At 42.5% G+C, this 17,285-nt stretch overlaps 1 protein-coding gene across 3 annotated transcripts in view; it reads left to right on the top strand.

The window, feature by feature from the left end:
* Positions 1-3,565: 3,565 nt before the first annotated feature.
* The window catches only part of ITGB6 (integrin subunit beta 6), a 128,530-nt gene continuing 114,810 nt past the window's right edge, over positions 3,566-17,285 (top strand). Inside the window, exon 1 of one of the 3 annotated variants that reach the window (XM_012745274.3) lies at positions 3,566-4,293. The gene's annotated coding sequence lies outside the window, so the exon portion shown is untranslated. The remainder of the gene's footprint in view (positions 4,294-17,285) is intronic. The other 2 variants (XM_012745273.3, XM_012745272.3) reach the window with 2 other exon arrangements.

Raw genomic sequence — 17,285 nt, 5'->3', positions numbered from 1 at the left:
ACCAAAGCACTTTCATCTCCCTATAAAAGCCTCTAGAGGAGATCATCTGAATGCTTGAAGAAACTAGCTTTCTTTGCTATTATCTAAAGGGTATTGGAGATATTAACAAGGCATTCTTTCTGCTATCCACATTCAGAATCGTATCTTTGAAAAATATATACTGGTGATTTGTTGTTTTGTTTTTTTGTTGTTATAATGTCTGTGAAGGGGTGTCTGATTAGACAATGGGATTTTATAGTCCAGAGAGCTGAGCCCATCCCTGGGTTTTGCCAATCCCCATTATTCAGCCTCCTGCTGAGCTCACTGAGGCCTTCTAGACACCAAGAACCTCCAGACTAATGGAAGCACAGACTGCCCTGTCCCAAAGCCACCCTCTATGGAGCCAATGCCGGTAGATCCTGCCATTTTTCTCTACTGTGGCCTCCAAAGTGGGCTTTCTTCTTTCTCATCTTTGCAAAGAATAAGAAAGCACATGGTGCCAAATCATTTTCTCAAGATGACCCTCCAGATGGATACCTGGAGCGTCCAAACAGCCTCGACCAGGAGGCATTTGTCATTGACTCCACGCATCTTCCTCCAGCTTGTTGCAAAACCTGCTCACTGGAAAGAATGACATGCACACTTTTCAATCCATTCGGCTTTTTGAAAAATGAAGGTGAGGCCTTGATTTACTGTGGTTTGCCTACCCTACTCTGTAATGCCAACAGATTATTGGGCTTCGTGGCAGCCTTGTCCATCATGCTTTATGGCTGGGGCCATTCCCATCTTGGCTGGGGAGGTAAGAGTGGAATTTTAACTATGAATTTCCTTGTGTTTAATAGGCTAAAGTCAAAAGGCCACATTCTGCCTTCAGATATGCATGAACAACTTCCAACTGGAGTTACTCATGTATATCTGAGTTTAGTTAAAATACCCCAACTCTCAGGCACTATTAAATAACACACTTTTTTCTTTTTTAAACCTTTTTGATGTGTATGTGGGAGGGCGAAACAGCATGCATAAATTAATACAAAAAATTATTCACTCTTTTTGAGGAAACGTTTGGTTTTTAAGGGAACAAAGCCATTTTGACATTTTAATCTCCAGTCCTTCTCATCTACTCCATCTTTACACACACCAACCACCAAGCTTCTTCAAGCTTATCTTGAAAGGCTCATTAGCCTCGACCCTTCCTGCTGTTTAGGGGGCTGCCATGGTGGAGTGGAACACATAACAGGCCTGGTCTCAGAAGCAGCCAGATCATTATGGTCCAGCTATGGTGATACTTGTGTGGACTTGGGCAAATCACTTAATTGCTCCCAATATCTGTTCTTTGCAAACTGTTGATTTTGCAAGGTTATTGTGTGAATTCAACAAATGATAACTATTAAATTTTTTCCCACAAAAGTACTTTGCCTGTTGCATAAACAAAAAAATGTAAATAAACAAAAACCCAATAATGATAGAGAAAGAAGAAACTTACGGTCAAACAATGGTATTAGGGGTATACAATGGTACCACTCCTTTGAAAAGGAATTACAATGAATATTGATAATATTGAGAATTGAAAATTGTCTTCTCTGGTCCAATAATTCAATATAGGAAAATTTTTCTTCACCTCTATGTGCAAAGATTTTCTTTATAGCATTTTTATCATGTTAAACAGGTGAAAACAACCCAAATTTTAACCAAACAAGGGGAAGTTTAAGCATACCATTATATACTCCTAACAGAATAATGCTTAGATTGAATTCTTATAATGTTAAATGAATAAAAATAGGTTCAAAATACATATACTATATGGTCACATCTTTGTAACAAAAACGACATAAAACTTAAGCATTAAAAAGGACTGAAAATAAATAGAACAAATTTTTCACCAATAATTGGTAGAAGCAAACAAGAAAACGCTTTGGATAGAAGGACTATATGAACTTTTGCACTTCTTTGATTATTTAATCCCAATACATAGATGGCACTAAGTATATATAAAATGAATTTTTTAAAGTGTTTATACCTTAGCCCCTAATTAGCTAAAACACCCTGCTCAACTAACTTTCCAGTTAACCAAAGCTTTACCTTAATTCGCCCTGCAAAATAGTTTTGAAATATTTTTTCCATTGGTTTAATCTTATTTTTTTTCCATCCATCCATCCATCTGTAAGATCATAGATATTCAGGCTAGCACATTTGGCATTTGGTCAAATAGCAAAAGCTTGGATTTAGCCATTGTCACAAGGCACAACATCAAAGGAATTTTCAAACATTGCTCCCCACATACAGCATGGCTCATGTCATTTGATCCTCAAGAATGCTGAGCAGCGGGTGATGAATGTCCACGGCAGGAGAGCCAATGTATACATTTCCATGGACAGGAGAATGGGTGCAAGCCAAACGAGCAAGCGGTGGTGCGCTCTAAGATTAGACAGCCATTTGCAGAGAAAGCTCGTCAGCATACTGTAGTGAATTATAAATAAGGAGAGGCATGCGATAAATAAAGCCTCGTTAATTTACAGAAATAGACCAAAGCAGCCAAAATAGGCATCTACATGCATATTTGTTTTTCTAACCCACTGGAAGTAACATTTATTGCCTTCAGATGAAAGCCAACTGTAGTGATATTCCTTTGTGATAACGTTATGAAACACCATTTTGTGTTTTCCAGCATGTCCTGCAGGACTCGCTGTGACTCATTTATGAGTAGAGCACCACATTCAGTACACCAGGGAAATAGGAGATAGTTTGTGTTGAGGCATCTCACATCGAAAGTGAATTTTACAGAGAGGAGGAATAATATCTCTGTGGCAGAAATTAAGTCCATTCTTGAATTTCAAATGAAAGGGTTTCCTCACATCTGAGTTCACTTACAGAGCAAAAGACCAAACATGCACCTCAATTATGGGAAATTAAAAGCCCCTTCAAGGCTCAAGAAATCAAAGATTAGAAATGAAAGGTAGTTTAGTAACCTTCTAACACTCTTACCACATGCAACACGGACACACTTTTTATAGGTGAAGAAACAACTCAGAGAGGTTAGGAATTTTTGCAAGATCACACAGCCAGTAACTGGTACAGTCATTATTCAAACCCAGATCTCCTGGCTCTCTCTGTTGTTCTTGCCTCAACATTCCTCAAATACCACAGGTCTCGAAAGCCACCAAACCTTGACCAGTACTGTTCATTAGACATTTGAGAAGCAAATGTAACATGATGGAAAGGCCTTTGGAGTCAGACTGGAGTTTAAATTTTGACTCTGTCACGTATTCATGTGTGGCCTTGGACAAGTCAAATAATGCCTCTGAACCTCAGGATCATTTATAGAGCAAACATCATAAACCCTACCCCACGGTGCGGTGGTGAGAATTAAATGAGATAATGTGTGTCAAGCACCATGGAAGGAACCAGCAATGAATAGCGTCTATCATTACTATCACACTACTTCCTTGAAGGCAGACCCAGAGCCCTGAGCATTCAGCCTCAGCCTAGAAAAAAAGAGTGTTGCCCAAACTATTCACCCCTCTTGACGAAGGCTATATGGGTGTTTCTATTCTCAGCTGTACCCAGCCGGAATAAATCTAATTCAGTCTGGGCCACTTAATGCTTGTCACCATTTTTGATACTAATCTCATCAGTTGTTATTTTCAGTTTCTAGTTTACCCAAACAATCCAATTTTAGAGGTTGGTGACTTTAAAACAAAGCTGCCAATAAAATAAACTTCGCTTGAAAACACAAGGATCCTTTTGAAGGAATATCAATATACACACATGCATAGGAGACAGTAATGCTTGATAAGAGTTTGATCACTGGCTTGGATGCCAGCTCAACCATAAAGTCACCCAGTGCTATTTTGGGGTATTAATATCTATATGTGCTTAGTATCCCAGCCACTCCTTTATGGAGTGAACTTGATCCTCTCGCTTCACTTTTGGGCTCTCTCCAGAGAAGCTAATGTGCTGGCATAGTTCTGCCATTTGTCAGCCAGAAGTCTGGTTACACATTTGCTCGTCAATCTAAACCTAACCTATTCTCATACAAGCACTTGGGGTTTCATGTAAATCAACCAGACGTTCTGTCATTCACCAGCAGTATCCCTCCATAGTATTCTACACACATGTGCCTTCACGAATTATTTCATTACGCTTGTGGAAGAAATACTCAAATGAATGTGCTTTTTCAGGGATGGTGACACCAGAATGTTTTAAATCTGTTCATTACCACAACAAGGACAAATGGCATTTCTGCCAAAGGCTTTTGATAACGGGTGCCGTAATGCATGTCAGCACTTTCTGAAATTAAAGGTTCTACCCTGAGAGGTAAGTAGTATAATGCATGGCTAACAAATGCAAACCCAAATTTCAGAGCGGAGTGTTTCTTGTCAGTGTCATTGATCGTTTCCAACAGACGCTGCCTTAGGGAGTTCGTACTGTGATTTCTACTCTCTTGACATTAAAGTCCAGGTGAGTCTGTCCGTAAGGTTTGTAAAAGGGCAGATACTTATTAACTGAGCATGTTTTATTGTGACTTTTCTTACATTTGGATTCACACATGCTTTTAACAGCCGTATTTCAAATATCTACTATGGTCGAAGGACAATATTTCATAGAAGTATTAGTTCATTATGCAGTAAAATACTTTAACAATCAGTTGAATAGTCTCTTGCTAAGATTTTAAGGTATTAATATTTGTTTCTGATGGTAGTAATTAATTGTTAAAGTTTTTTTTTTAATTGATGATGAGAGTCTGGCCTTCACTAATTCTTTTGGCATTTCAAAAGAACTGAGGAACTGGAAATTTAAACAAAAATAAATATCAGTTCCCATTGACATGTGTAATCACATTGGTCCAATTAATTTCAAAGTCTCTGGATTGTAAACTGGTGTTTTAAATGTAGAGCTAATATATGAAAATTATGAAGAAAATTAAGAAGGAAGTGCTTTCAATCTAGCTTATCTACAAACTGCACATTTTATTCCTACAAGTGTCTAAAAATATCTGGCGTCATTACTATTCACTGTGAGAAGTGTAGTATGACCACCAGTGCTGTTAAAAAAAAAAATCCAATATCTATGAAAGGTTTTTCATCCAGAAAAATGTATCTTTTAAAATTAAAGACTCACAGGTAGAACTATATTGTATTGGCTAGCAAAATGCCTAAAGTAGACAGAATATAAATTCTGGTCAGGGAGTAATAGTTTTCCCCTGTTGTTTTGGATTCTGAACAGACACAATAGATAATAATTACAGTTTTTTAATACTGGATTTATAACATAAAGTCACTTGGTCATAGTATAAATATTACTGTCTACCTAAGTAAAATGTCATGCCTTAGTGACATGCCTTGCTCAGAGTTCTCTTCTCTTCCTTCCCATTCATTCTCAGAGTAGCCTTCAAAGCTATCTGACTTGCTCCCTCTAGTGTTTCCTGGTTGAACTACAGTATCTAAAGTTCAATTTACAAACAAAATAAATCTCTCAGTATTTTCCCCAGTTACCATACACTAAAGCAAACTTACCACCAGATGTTTTGGCCTTGTGAGCTCCAGGTCATAGGAAGAATTTTTTTATCTGAGAGTCTCAAACTTAGTGGAATCTTGTATTCTAACTTCAGATCCCCAAAGGGGGCATTTACTTCTAATCTGATTGTTAGGGTTAGGTTCCTTTTCTGTCTTTGAATCCTTGTATTCTAATTTACTTTTATTGTGATATGCAGAAGGGGAAAAGATACTCTAATGAACTAAACCATGCACCAGGCATTTCTTCGACATATTTCCCAGGGATAGAACTTACACTTTGATTCTTCTAAGTTACCCAAGAGATATTTTGACTGGGGGGGGGGGGGGGACGGTGGGAGGGAGGTGTTGGGGGATGGATGTAATCACGTTTTTTAAATGGTCTTACGAAAGCCATAGGCATATTTTCAGCCACAGAAGCTCTTAGTCAAACCAGAAGGAAGAACCACTTGGGAGATGCATTGCTTGTGGGCACTTTTTCTTTATGGAAAAAACAAAACAAAACCATACTTCCAAAGCTGTCAGCTGCCATTGCTGCTACTTTGGAAATCAGCCACAGCCATTTATAAGAGCTAACTACAGGCCTGGGTCATCCGGGGATCCACCAGGTCTGCTCACAGGCGTGACATCCACACCTGGCCGCGGTGTCTGGGCCTGCCGATCAAGCCAGTCCTGCCCAGATTGCTATTTTCAGTTGGAGTTTCTGAAAAAATGCCCTTGACTGTCCTTCGTGCTGCTGGCATTCGGTTTTATACTTCACCGTTCCGAACCATTATCTACTCTAAGCGCTGACTGGTTCACCCTTCAAAATATCCTGCCTCTTTCAGGACCCCCATAGGATATGTCAACTTGTCATATTAAAATGATTTTTTTTGCTTAACCACACAGAGTTTGCCCACACGTATACTCTGCTATATCGAGTTACTTCAACCAAGTGCCCAGGCAGGAAACCCCAGGCTTGTTTAGTCCCTTCTTCACTCAGATCCCTTGTGGTCCTCTCCTCTTCCGTGTTCATGGCCATTACAGTTTATCCACTGTTGTGTAGACTCTGGTAATAATTTCCCAACCAATCTTCCTGCCTCCAATTCACCAACATTTTACCATTGGTTATCTTCCAAAATTACAAATCAGAATGCATCTCTCTTCTTTTTCAAATCCTCCCGTGGTTCCCCATCATCTACTAGGTAAATTTTAGATTCCTTACTATCTCGGTTCATTTTGTGCTGCTGTGACAGACTACCACACACTGGGTAATTTATAATGCATTGGAATTTATCAGCTAGAGGCTGGGAAGTCCACAATCAAGGGGCCAGCGTCTGGTGAGGGCCTTCTCACTGTGTCATCCCATGCCAGAAGGCGGAAGAGCAAGAGAGGACGAAAGAGAAGCAAAAGGAGGTCAAACTTGTCCTTTTATAAGGAACGTACTCCCACAATAACGGCAATAATCCATTTATGAGAGCAGAGCCCTCGTGACCTAATTGCCTCTTTGAGGTTCTGTCTCTTAGGACTGTCACAATGGTGATTAAATGGCCAGTACAGCAACTTTGGGACACATTCAAACACTGACAGCACCTAGACTGGTAGTCAAGATTATTGCAGACCTGGAGATTCCTGCCCACTTTCCCAGCCTCATCTCTGATTATAACCCCCATACCATCTTTCCGTCCTTCCCTCGTCACATCAACATAGCCTATGCTTTGGCCAAATTAAGTATTAATATTTACTGTCTTCCAAACCCACAGTGCTCTTTCCTGACTCCAGAGCTGCTTAGCGAGCCTCTACTTTTCTTCAAGATTCAGTCTGAGCATCACCCTTTGGTGGAGCTTTCCCTGCTCCCAACTCAACTTACACACACACATGCAGTTCGTCGCTCTGGCTACGGCGTTCCTAGGCCAGGGCGCACTCTTAGTTCTTGTATTACTACACACACACACACACACACACACACACACACACACACACAGTTTAGACTTTTCTGTTAGGCTGTTGGGCTCTTAATTTAGGGACCTAATTTTGATTTTTGTATTCCCAACATCAAGAGCCATACCTAAATACATTTTGTTGTGTTAATTAATAAAAATATAAATCTTATATTTATAAGATTTATAAATATAAATCTTATAAAAATTTATAAGTATAAATCTTATATTTACAAATCAGCCAGTTGCATTCAAGAAAATACTAAACAGAACTTGACTCACCTTACATATGCACTTCAGGAAAACTGGTATTTTTGCTAAAAGTTGAGCTAGAAAAGGTTTGGGGACCAGGGAATTCCATCAGAGAAAAAGAGGCAAGAGCCAGGATGTGCTGGGGCTGGGGCTGGGGCTTGCTCCCCAAGGAGGCTAGTGCGATTCTGGAAGACTTAGGAACCAAAGGGGCTGTTAAAATTGAGACAGACCCCATGCATGGTTCATAAGTATAGCATCCCTCTAGGCTGTCTATGCTCTTATTTAATCTCTGTACTCTGCTCTTCTCTGCAAATTCACAGCGTAGATACAGGCTTAACCTGGTAACTTTGAATTTAAGATCAATAACCAGCACAGTTCCTACCTTTGCCTTTCATGGTTCGTGAATTTCACACACACACACACACACACACACACACACACACACACACACACCTTTTTATCAGAGGCATTCGAGCAGGCAGAGAGCTGACGGGGAGATACAGGAACAGGGAGCTGGTACAGTGTCCTTGCACAGTTTCTGTGATTTCATAGGCATTTTTCCTATGCAGCTGTGTAGTCCTCATTCCTTCAGCATGGAGCAAATTGATAGCAGTGGGCAGAATCTGGCCTTCACTTGGATTGATCAGCATAGCATGGTTTTTGTTTGATTGTTTGCTTTTCAAACAATGATGGTTTATTGGTTCACAGTCCTGTGGGTTGGCAATTTGGGCTGGTTTCCGCTGGGCAGTTCTTCTGTAGGTCTCCTTTGGGCCAGATGCCTGGCCTAGGAGGAGCCTCACTCACAGGCTGGTGGCTAACAGGCTGTCTGCCGAGTGGAGTGTGTGCCTCAGTTCTCCTCTACGTGGCCTTGCCAGCAGGCTAGTGTGAGCTTCTTTCACAACGGTCCCATGGATCTAGCGCAGCAGGAGTTGGCCAGCCTCAGTTTGCAAGTGCTTTTCAAGTCTGTACTTGTACTAAGTGTGCTGATATCCCAATGTTCAAAACAAGTCAAATAGTCAAACTCAAAGTCAAGGAATGGAGAAAAAGACTTCTTTTTTTTTTTCCTGAAGTAAAAATGTCTTTATTTGGAGATAATATGATCATCTACATCAAAAAAGCCTAACAAATCTACAAAAAATTACTAGAACTCATAAATGAGCTTAACAAGATGACAGAGTACAATGTCAATATGCAAAAATCAAATGTGAGAAATAGGCTCCTTGATGGGGGAGTGGCAAAGAGGCAAGAGTACCAGGAAGGGAGGTTTTGTGGCCGTGTCGCACTATTCCACAGAGAGCGTCTCGGGGTTATCTGTCTGAAGCCTGGGTGTCACTTTGCGGGAGAGGGGGTCCTTCTGCTTTCCTTAATATTCATGCCCTGGTGCATTACTCTGCATGCCTTTGACCAGGCCATAGGGAAGGTGAACTCTCTTTTGTGATGTCCTCTCCGTCTCATGCCTGGAGATGCTGTGGGGTAAGCACAGCCCAGCAGCCATGTGCAAGAGCTCAGTCTATTCCTGTGAGCAAAGAAAAAAAAAAAAAAGCCTTGGCCTTCTGAGGAGCCTCCCATCCACCTGGGGGAAATGGAAGGATAAGACAAACCTAAACACATCTAAGGGAGAGAAATGGCAACCTACCCCGTGACATCTTTGGGCAAGGACAGTGCTTTAGAAGAATTTGAAGATACATTTCTAAGCCTCCATCCTCACTCAGCAGCAAAGCAACAGGGCCCTTAGCAAGCAGCTGCCCCTTCCAACAACCACATCTCTCCAGCCGACACAGACCCACTGCGTCCTTGAAGCACTTCCAATTGTCTCTTAACACCGAAACCAGGTGTTAGTTTCCATTTGCCTTGGCACTTACTCTACTGGATAGAAGAGGAAGCTATTCTTTCCTCCATCAAAAGTGTGAAAACTAAAGATAGGCCAACAAGGCTCTGATTTTGTGGAGAAAAGAATATTCCTGTATGTTAAATGGAAACAGGAAAATGTGTCTGTGTAAACCAAAAATAATGTGCCTTAAGATGTTATTATGAAAAAGCTTCATTCATTCATTCATGTATTTATGTTGCCCCTGCTAGCCCCATAGTCATTTGAGTTTTCCACTCTTTTTTTTTCTTCTCTATTTCTTTTTTTTTTTCAGCATATTATGGGGGTACAAATGTGAAGGTTACGTATATTGCCCTTGCCTCACCCCTCGAGTCAGAGCTTCAAGCATGTCCATCCCCCAGTTGGTGCACATCGCACTCATTGTGTATGTATATACCCATCCCCTCCTCCTCACCTGCCCAACACCCGATAGATGTTATTCCTTTATGTCCACTTAGGTGTTGATCAGTTAATACCAATTTGCTGGTGAGCACATGTGGTGCTTGTTTTTTCATTCTTGGGGAGTTTTCCACTCTTGATGAACAAATACCTTATTTTCCAAGTTAAGTCTCAAATAACTTGTAAAGTTTTACTTCTTGCACCCTGCACTTTATGTAAGATGGGGAGGAGGGAGTGTCAATAAATATTTGATTGGCAAATTGACAGCTTGGGTTCAATGTTCTGGGAGAGAATAAATGTAAGGGACAGGGATCCCTTTTTCATTTAGACACTATTTTGCCTAAGCCAAATGGCCGACTCACAGCTAATCATTGCCTCTTAACCAGGAACAGCTGGGGCTTACTGCCTGCATCCTGCCTGGTCGTCTTTATTCCCTCTGTACAGGCAGGAAACAGAAGGGCTCCGCACACAGCAGTCACAGACACTCATCAAAGACAACCACTGACATGGAAACTGAACAAGAAAAGGCTTCCTGGTTCAAGACTGGCTTTTGGGAGCCACTTTCAAGCACACACTACGTGGAACAGTCAGCAGCCTTTTTCCTTCACTCTTTGGGGGGCCAGGGTTGAGGAAAAAGACTCCCTCACTTCTCCAACAAATGGCCTATTTCAGTGAAGTAAGAAGGGGAGACAGTGATGCAGGCAGTCAGTAATATGCCAAGTTGCAGCGAGGTTAGTATTTCATGCCAGCGATTCTGTCTAACAGAGACTCATCCTGGCTTTTTTCCATTCCTTTTAGCAAGATTGCAGTTGTAAATCAGCAAGAGTGTCCTGGAGGCTTCTGTAGGTGGGTTGTTGGGAGCAGCCTGCAGGAAGAATCTTCAGAATAATTTAGGATATCAGTCTAAGAGAGAAGGTCAACTTTGCTATTTAGAACCAGAGCACTATGCCAAACTTGGCTTTGGAGGGATGCTTTAAATGTCAGTCTTGGGATTTGAATTTAGGATATCGAAACACACACACACACACACAATAATTCATACCTTTACCTCCATGAGACTTAGCTCAGGTTCTCATCTCTGACCTTTGGGCATCCTCTAAATTTGGGAGGCCACTTTAGTGATAATGCACTTTGGGTTGGTAAAATTCCTTTTTACTAGTGAAAACAGTTTCATTTGTAGCTTTAAGAGGAAAATAGGGTGGGTGTTCTTCTTACCTGAAGGGTGTTGTGGACAGAAACTGGATTGGCAGGGAGACTACAGATCCTGGTCCTACCTCTTAATAATAGTGTGACCTTAGGCAAATACCTTCACCTCTCTGGGCCTTTTCTTCTTCTTCTTTTCTTTATTTTCTTTTTTCTTTTTTTTTTAATATTAAGAAACAGAATTAATTAGAGGAGCAAATGAGAAAAAAACCCTTTGCAAAGTATTAAGAAGGTTGAGTTAGAAACCATATGCAGGGAGATGAATGGCTAATGTTACTCAACCAGCCGCTGGAGAATCAGGGCTAGAACCTATGTGTCATGACTCAGCACCTAGCCCAGCACCAGCTGGCTTGTTAATCGAGTGCATACATGTCTTGCTCTTAGGGCAGCACCTCTGAGCTAAGTACTGGATTCATGTAAGGCACAAATCGAGTAGGGCATGGAAGGTTGGCTGTATCCACTTCCCAAGGCCCTGACCTGTCTACACTGCAACCTCTGCCAGATTTACCAAACCCCTAAGTAAGCTACAGTCACAAGCAGGACTCAATAGTCATTCTTCAATGGAAAGAATCTAGTACAGGAATCTATGGCCCCATTGTTTGTAAACAATTTGTAGTGATGGCAGAGACTGTGGGCTTTATTGTAATTCTGTGGTCCCCAATCCTTGGGCCTCGGACCAGTAGCAGTTCGTGGCCTGTTAGGAACTGGGCCACCCAGCAGGAGGTGAGCAGCAGGGCAAGCAGGTAAAGCTTCATCTGTATTTACAGATGCTCCCCATTGCTCACCATCTCCCCACCCCCACCCCACCCCCAGTCCATGGAAAAATTGTCTTCCATGAAACTGGTCCCTGGTGCCAAAAAGGTTGGGGACTGCTGCTATAACTCCCTGCCTAAAGCTCTCTGCTATGGCCCAACCCTGATTCCTTAGCATATTTGCTCTTCCTTGGGTGCCTATAAATGCTTTTTCTTCAGTAGGGTCAGTGCTGAGGTACACCAAGTACAATCCCCATCCCCCTACCACTGCCATGATTTCTACTGCACGATATCTCTAAAGACCTCCCACTTTCTGTGGACTTAAAGAGGAAGAACATGCACCCTTGGGGACAAAAACCAACCCCTCCCATAAAAGCCCCATTCTTGCCCAGTCCCATACTAACTTCTTCCTAACAGAAATCAGCACCACAAGTAATATTTAACTCTGATCATACTGTTTGCTTTAATTATTAACATTTGGCAACCAAAGGAAACAACAGTACTTTAACCAGACACTTGAGAAAGAAAAAGGAACAGCCCACACCCTGGGCTTTATAAGATGTTTGAGCAGTCATGCTGCATGGACGCATCCAGTCTTCACGCATACCAGCAAACACTCGAGAGAGTAATGACTGATCCATTCATTCTACAAATATTTATTGCACTAGCACATTCTAGATGCTGGGGATACATTAGTGAACAAAACAGACAAGACTCCCTGTTTCAACAGCACTTACATTCTAGTGGGAGGTGGAGGAGGTAAAGACTTAACAATAAAAATAATACATAAGGAAAGTATATGGTATGTTAGAAGGTAAGAGAGAAAAATATAGCAGGGTAAGAGGAAGAGGGAGTGCTGGGGAGAGGGTTCCATTTTATATGGAGTGGGCAATGTCACCTCATTAAGAAGGTGATATTTGAGCAAAGTCTTAAAGGAAGAGAAAAAGTGAGCCAAGTAGATGTCTGGAAAGTGGTGCTGCAGACAGAATAGCCAGTGCAAAGGCCCTGAGGTGGGCGTGTGCTCGGAGTGTTGGTGGAATATCAAGGAAGCCAATGTGCCTGGGATGGAGTGAGTTGGGGAGGAGAGTAGGGAAACCAGGCCATGGGAGACACAGTGGCCAGAGAGCACTGTGTGGCTGATGCATAAAGTTTGCTTTCCTTTAAAGAGATGGGGCCACCGGAATGTTTGGAGCCGAGTGACATGATCTGACTTAGGGTTTATTAGGATCCCACTCTGGCTTCTCTGGGTTTCCTTATATACTCAGATGAGACCACAGGGATAGGCCATTTGCACTGAAACGACCACTTCCACTTCTCTTCCTGGAAGACGTTCAGAGCTGTTGGTCTGCCAGGCGGACACATCAGCATCCCCCACCAAACTGCACTCCGCTCCGGCCCCCATCACAATTCCCTGTCCCCAGGGAGCAAAGTCCCGTCAACTTCCATCCCAGTATCACGTGGGGATGGACAGAGAATCCCCTCTTTCCTTCTGTCTACAGACTTCCCAATAATTCAGACTCCACCTAGTAAGAGCCATTAGAGCTAATTAACGACCCTCCTTTCAGGGGGTGTCTCTTCACTATGATTAATTCTGGGTCAGAGACAGAAAGCTTGTTCCATTATGGTTCTTTTTAAAAATTATTATTATTCAGGCTTCTAATACTGGCATGAACTGCGGGTGAATTTCTGAAGTCATGTTACTTAGCTGTCACAACTAGTAATAGAAAAATTCAATTTATAAAGAATTAGGAGAGGCAGGAGAGGCATGCACTTTGGTCTAGAACAAAGGAGATCAATCCTGACACAATGGCAGCATGACATCCATGGACTTTGAAGATTCCAGGCTTCCTCTTCATTAATTAGAGAGAATCAAGAGTTCTGGTGGTTAATTATTTGCAGAAATTGTGCTCTGCAAAAGCAGATGCCAACTCACTCCAGCCGCCTCCAGCTGCAGCTCTGCATGATAATTAAACTGTGTGTCAGTCCTAAACTTGATCTGGGGTGGCAAATAAGCACTCAGATGGCCACTGCCATCTACCACCCATCAGGTTTAGGCCAGGTCATGGGACTTCCTAGCACAGCGACCCCAGGAGGCCAGCATTGGTCTGAATGGACTGCCCTGGATGGGTAGCACTTAAAACCCACAGCAAGAAGCAGAAGATCAAAGTTATAATCTGCTCTCCCAGGCTACGTGTTTGGTGGGGTTGAGGGTATTTCTCCATCAGGGTCAGTGGTATTCTTGTGTTATTACTGTTATTGTCATTATTACAGGGTTAAGTAATCAATTATCTTAAAAAACAACTTTGTTTTTAATTTTTTAATTACAAAAGTAATATTTATTCTTTGTATCAAAGTTAAGCAATGTAGAAGTGTATAGAGTGAAAAATGAGGGTTCCTCTGTGCCCCCTTCCAATCCCACCACCCTGGGAGATCCACTAGGAGGTTAGAGGTGTTTCCTTCCAGATTCTTCCTGGGTTGCAGGTTGCATTGTGTGAACACTTTTCTGGCCAGCTAGATACTGACTGTTAACGTGACATCTTAACATCCCAGCTGCTTTTTCTGAACCCATGAGCCCCTCTGCTATCCTCGGCTTCTCTGGGTTCACGAGAGTCAGCGCAGATTTAACACAGGGCAAGCCCAGTTTTGGAGTCGAGTCAATGGATCTGACCACATGCCCTGGCATGAAAATGCAGGGACATTGGTATTTACTTGTGTGATCTTAATGTTTCCGTGTAGGAGACAAAGGGGAAATCCAGCACCGCTGTGCTGTTAGCAACGCATCTGCAACTAAATATGTAGAGCCCAATCTTTAATTTGACAACAGATATTGTCGGAGAGAAAGTAGAAGAACGCGAGCATATAAAAGCCATCAGCACCGTCAAAGTAAACAGATGCCTGCAGTCTGCTCTCATCTACTGGGGGAAGGGAAACAGGACACAAGGCTACCCTTCCAGAAATAGAAATGCTGCTGAGTTTAGCCCTGGGCCTCATTTACTGTAGGTAAGGAACAGACAGAGCTGAGTCATTAACCTGCCCTCTCAGGCGTCCGTTTCTTGGGGGAGTTTGTCTAGACGACTTCAGACAGGGCCTGGGGTGTCTGATGGGCATTCAGAAGAAGCCACAGGCAGAGAGACAGAAAGTGGCTGCTGCCTCACAGGTCTTCCCCCAAATACCCTGATTGCCTTGGGTGTTTTGACATTTGCTGGCATTAAGACCCTTTGGCCGTTTCACAGTCCATTTATTTAAAGTACAGTGTTTTAAACTCTCTCCCCAGAGCAGCTAAGGTTATAATATTAGCCTGGCTGACATCAGACCCTCTCTCGGGTTACCAAGGTTGTTCTGACTACTTCAAGGTTATCCAACTCTAAATAACAGTGAGAGAGTCTGTCCACATCTTGATGATAGTATTTATCACACTGGGCTGCAATTATCTGTCTACCAGACTGTCTCTCTCACTAGAGAGTTATCTCCTTGAGGGCAGTGGATGTGTTTTAAGCATCTTGGTTTTGCCAGCACCTAGCTGGAACTCAGGTAAAAATTTTAGGCTAGCTCTGTTTTACTGGGCTTTTGTTATGTAGTATTTGTTTAGTGGTAGGTTTTTGTTGTGGTTGGTGGTGGCAGTGGTGGCTGTTTGTATGAACATAATTTGGCAAAGAATGTGATGTTAGTTTTATGTGTCATCTTGGCTAGGTTATAGTACCGAGTTGTTTAATCAAACACTAATCTAGGTATTTCCATGAAGGAACTTTGTTTATGTAATTAACATCTCCAATCAGTTGACTTTAAGTAAAGGAGATTACCCTTGATAAGAAGTGGGCCTTATTCAATCATTGAATCAGCTGAAGCCCTTAAAAGCAAAAACTGTTTCCCAGAGAAGAAGAAATTCTGACTCAAGATTGTAGTATCAACTCCTTCCAGAGTTTCCAGGCTGCCAGTGTACCCTATAGGTCTTGGATTTTCCAGGCCCCACAATTGTGTGAGCCCATCCCTTAAAATAAATATCTATGTCTGTCTATCTATCTATCCATCCTTATGAGTCTGGAGAATGCTAACATGATATTCATAAATCCATGAAAAACACACCATGCATTCAGTTGATTCGATATGTTTTTTTCTGAGTGGCTACCTCATTCCAGGCATTGTGCTAAGTGCTAGGGATAGTGGTAGGAAGAAGCAGTCCCCTGATCTCAAAGGGTCGTTTGATTTAAGGCAAGTCCGGGGCAGTGCTGGAGGTTTCCTAAAGAAACAAACCCAGCCTAGCATCTGCAGGAACTAGACTCAGACAATGAGTCACCTGCAGCTGCCTTGGCCCGGGGCAGGGACAGCCTGGACAGGCATGGAGCCAAGAGGAATAAAACGCACTTGCCCAGGCTTCCAGGGCACCTAGGCTTCGTGATGCCAAAAAAGGAAAGAAAACAAAGCTTGCGGGGAGGGAGAGATGGTCAGGGTGGTTTTTCTCACTATAGGTGACCTTGAAGTTGAGGAGGCTTTCTTCCCCACAGGTGGCCATTCCTAGGAATTCCCCTTTCTGGAGAGGTGGAATGACCTCACCACGACCTCACTTCCTTTCCAAGAAGTCCCAGATATTTCTTATCAGCCCAGAAGCTTCGGGTGAGGCCTGGCTTTGGGTCCTCCTGGCACCTAAAGTACTTTAACCTGGAAGAGTTGCTGGTGGGAGGGACAAGAAGAGCCTTTGCTCTTTACAGTCTCTGAAAGTGGCACATTTTGAAATCAGGTTATGAAAGGAATTGTTATCCTGCTGTTTGTAAGTCTCATTTGAAAAGAAATAAGGGGAAGTAGTGTGAAAACAAAGCCAACCAGAAGCTTCCAAGAGAAGGTAGAGGCTTATTATTATAATAGTTCGCCTTTCTTACAAGCTAGGTGGCATCGGCCCCACTGCTCAGGGAGGCTGTCACCAGGGCTCTCTTCCTGAGCTAGAGCAGGACCTTCCCCCTCACCCAAAGAGATAGCAGTCAGAAGAGAATGCGAGGCTCAAGTTAGGCACCACGGCCTGTGAGCTGCTCAGGGTTTGAGCGGCGCTGGGTAAGCCCATACAGCTTCATTTATAAACAGAAAAAAGGTCACCTTCCTCCAGGACACTTGACTGACATCTGCATAAAATGCTCTTAATCGATATAAATATGAGTATGATTTAAATATCAGCTCCTAGAGTTTTGCAAGGCACAGCTATCGTTGGTGGTCCTGGAACCACCGGGTTCCCTCTAGGATCATGTTGTTGCCGTTTCCTTCACTTCAGGGAGCTGCCGTCTCTGGTGGCTTATTCCATGACCTGTCACCAGTGTAATTCTTTTGTTGTTGCTGTTGAGACAGAGTGTCACTCGGCATCCCTGGGTAGAGTGCAGTGATTGTAGTAACCACCAGCTCCAGGTCCTGGGCTATGAGC

Source organism: Microcebus murinus, chromosome 8 (assembly GCF_040939455.1).
Source record: "Microcebus murinus isolate Inina chromosome 8, M.murinus_Inina_mat1.0, whole genome shotgun sequence".
Lineage (NCBI taxonomy): Eukaryota > Metazoa > Chordata > Mammalia > Primates > Cheirogaleidae > Microcebus > Microcebus murinus.
Note: the sequence above shows the minus strand (reverse complement) of the source record. Positions and strands in the feature narration are given on the sequence as shown.